We start from the raw sequence: 3,972 nt of genomic DNA, 5'->3' as shown, positions 1-3,972 counted from the left end.
TTCACTTTTAGTAGTTAAATTTTAGATGTTAAATTTGAAGGGTACCTGCGTGGCTCAGTCAGTTAAGAATCCAGTTCTTGGTTTCAGCTCAGGTCATGATCTCAGGGTCCTAAGATCAAGCCCTTTGTTGGGCTCTGTGCTCAGCAGGGAATCTATTTGAGATTCTCTTCCTTTCCCTCTTACTCTGCTCCCCCCTCCCCGCTTCTCAAATAAATAAATAAATCTAAAAAAAGTATTAAATTTGAATGACTGCATTTGGCCATATTGGGTGGTACACCTGTACTGTACCTTTAAAATAAAAATAGCGGCACCTGGGTGACTCAGTGGGTTAAACCTCTGCCTTCAGGGTCCTGGGATCAAGCCCCACATCTGGCTTTCTGCTCAGCAGGGGGCCTGCTTCGCCCTCTCTGCCTGCTGCTCTGCCTACTTGTGGTCTCTCTCTGTCAAATAAATAAATAAAAATCTTTAACAAAATAAAATGAATAAAATAAAAATAGAATCTCTACTTCTAATGAATTCCATTATTGCAATCCTAGTCCAAAGCACCCTCATCTTTTGTCTTATGTCTATAGCCTCTCTGGTGGTCCCTTCTTTCTTTATTGTCCTCTGCATTCTATTCTCACTACGGCAGCCAAAACAATACTTTTGAAATCTGTGTTGAATCACTTAAATACTTATCTCAAAGCCCTCCAGAGATTTCTCACATGAGCAAAAGTCCAAATTACTACAGCCCCACTGTGGTCTTGCTCCTTGCTACCTATGATTTTTCTTCTACTATTCTCTCTCTTGTTCACTCTATTTCAGGTATGCTGATCTTTGCATCAAAGGCTCATTTCCAAAAAGGATCTTGGTTTTTCTTCTTCCTGGAATGTTCTTCCTGTGGATTTTCATAGGGTTTGCTTTCTTATGTCTTGTGGTTCTTTCCTCACATTCTCAGTAAGGCCCTTCATAAATTTTTAATCCTCCCCAGAGGAGGAGGACTTTTAAATTTTCTAGATTTTCAGTCCTCCCAACATATCTTATCACCTTCCACTAACTTATTTTATCTTCTTAGCATGTATTACTAACATTCTAATATTTTACTTATTTACCATATTTATTCTCTGTCTCCATTAAAATGAAAGCTTTATGAGGGCAGTGATCCCCTTTGTTTTGTGTACTGTTGTATCCTGAGTACCTGGAAATATGCCAGTACATAGTGGACTTGCAATAAATATTTGTATTAATTGGACAGCTATCCTACATTCATGCAAAACTTGCTTATATGGACTCTACAGTCTTGTAAGTATTTGTTTATTATGGACATATTCACACGACTTCCATTAATTAAAGATTTGGGACAAAGATTTGAATTCTGATTAAAAAGTATCTATATATCTTATCTGAAAAATCATTATAACCTGACTTTAAAGATAACACTTGTTTGGTATTTAAATTTTCTTAGAGGCTTCTTTGTAAATTCCTCCAATTGCAAAATCAGAGTTTTTTTTGTGTGTGTTTTGTTTGTTTGTTTGTTTGTTTTTAGACATAATTCATGTATACAACACCAAGATGAACAAATCTTACTTCATTTTTTTTCCCTAACATATTATGTTCTATGCTATAATGATAAACTGTTTGGAGTTTAATAAAATAATGTTAAATCAAGTCTCCCTTTTAAAAAATCATATCCTGAAATTCCTTTCTAACACAAATATTAATACCTATATCTTCAGTTTTAAAAAAACAAAAAATTCTAGGGATGCCCTGGTGGCTCAGTGGGTTAAGCCTCTGCCTTCAACTCAGGTCATGGTCTCATGGTCCTGGAATGGAGCCCCGCATCCGGTTCTTTGCTCAGCAGGGAGCTTGCTTCTCTCTCTTTCTCTGCCTGCTTCTCTGCTTACTTGTGATGTCTCTCTCTGTCAAATAAATAAATAAAATCTTTTAAAAATTTTTCAAAAACCCAAAAAATTCTATTGAAAAAATTTTTTACAGATTTTATTTATCTATTTGACAGAAAGAGAAAGAGAGATAGTGAGAGCAGGAACCCAAGCAGGGGAGTAGGAGAGGGAGAAGAGGCTCCCCCCGCAGAGCAGGGAGCCTGATGTGGGCTTGATCCCAGGACTCTGGGATCATGACCTGAGCTGAAGGCAGACACTTTATGACTGAGCCACCCAGGCACACCCTCTATTGAATTTTTAGTTAACAGTCCTTCAAAGTAAAGTTTATTATTTTGTTATGAAAAAACTAAGTCCCAATGACTGTATTATTTTCTTAATTTGTTAAAACTATTTGTTAAATATAAGAATATCTTATAATGCATTATAAAGTACTGTTATTAAGTTTCAATAAGACTAATTAGTTTTTCTTAATATTAGATTTCATTGCTGGCAATACTTGCTTCATTATAAATAAGTTGCTATTCAAAATCCTAAAACGGTTGTAAGATAAATTGAAGAGAATTCTTAAAACCCCCAACTCCCAAACTGTATCCTAAGCACCCTGGAGTGTCATACCAAAGTTGTGGAGATGACATGGAATATTTTAAATCCCCCCCGCAAAATGTAGACACACTCAACATCTCTTGGACACTATCTGAAATACTAGGTCAAGGCAGTTCACAGTTTCAATGTTAGGTCATGTTATATTCCTCTAGGCGGTGTTATATCTTTATGAACCTGGGTTTTCCATTTTTTTTTTCTTTAATAATCAAATACTGTCAGAAAATGACAACAAGAATTGAGGTGGCAATGTCAACAAGATTTCAGGAATTGAAAAGTTTTGTGGTACCCAACTGGACACATATAACTTGTTAATAAGTGATTATAGTATTTAAGAATGAAATAAAATATTATTTTTAATATTGTGTATTAATATAAATTAATTAATTAATATAAAACCATGTAGTGGTTTTGCATATGACTACTACATTCTTTGAATTTATTTATTTATTTAGGACAAGAAGTAGGATTTATCGGTGGGGCATGAATAGGGAGGGGGCAGTGCTGAATTTCTCATGAGTTCAGCACTCACCATATGCTCAGAGGGCCATAATTAGTAATGTATTTGACCCCACTGCCATCTGGGATAAGCTGCTTTTTAGCCACCACATCTTCCAAATTTGTCATCATTAAACTTAGCAAAGCCCCGCTCCTTGGAAATGTGGATCTTCTGGTGGCCAGGGAACTAGAACTTGGCCTGTGTAGGGTCTCAATCACATGCTCCTTGTTCTGCAGCTTGGTAGGGGTGGACATGATGACTTGGCCAATGTGGATCCTGGTTACTGTGTTCTGGGGCTTTCCAAAGGCGCACCACATACCTTACAGGACAACATTCTGTTGATAAGGATGCTGTGGAAGGGATGGAGCTGCACATGGATGTGAAAACCATCTTTGCCACCTCTTTTCACCATGTACATGCTGGCATAAATAAGGAAGCCTCCAGAGCTTCAGAGGAGAGATGCTTATATTCATCTGACACCATGTGGCCACAGAGAGAGAACTCAATCGACTTTTGCCTTCTTCTACCCCAGATTAAAGATGCAGATCTTGGCATCAGGGGCACCTCTGCCAAGGGAGACTTTTTGGCTACGGCTTGTTCATGCAGTATGGTTAATACTGGGCAGGGCAGCGGCCCATGACAACACCAAGATTTTCAGTGTCATACCACAGAAAAAGATTCTAAATTTTTGGAATAGTGCAACTTATTATGTTGTGTAGACCTAGCTACTTAATAAACAAAACTTAAGGATTTATTTTGACCTCAGAGCACTGTGAAAATATTACTGATAACAGAAAATTCGAGAACCGGGGGAGCCAGATTATTTTTTTTTTATTTTTACTTTTATTATTTACTGAAATTCAGGGTTTTTTTTCATATTTTTCCAGTTTTATTGAGAAATAATTGGCAAACATTGCTGCATAAGTCTAAGGTGTACAGCACAATGGTTTGACTTACATATGTTACGAAATAATTACCTTAATAAGTTAAATT

At 36.7% G+C, this 3,972-nt stretch overlaps 1 pseudogene; it reads right to left on the bottom strand.

Annotated features, from left to right (window-relative positions):
• Positions 1-3,189: 3,189 nt before the first annotated feature.
• Positions 3,190-3,617, bottom strand: LOC125094246 (60S ribosomal protein L10-like; annotated as a pseudogene).
• Positions 3,618-3,972: the final 355 nt, after the last annotated feature.

The sequence above is a fragment of the Lutra lutra genome, chromosome 2 (genome assembly GCF_902655055.1).
Source record: "Lutra lutra chromosome 2, mLutLut1.2, whole genome shotgun sequence".
NCBI classification, from domain to species: Eukaryota; Metazoa; Chordata; class Mammalia; order Carnivora; family Mustelidae; genus Lutra; species Lutra lutra.
The sequence above is the reverse complement of the archived record's forward strand: the minus strand, read 5'-3'. Positions and strand labels throughout refer to the sequence as shown.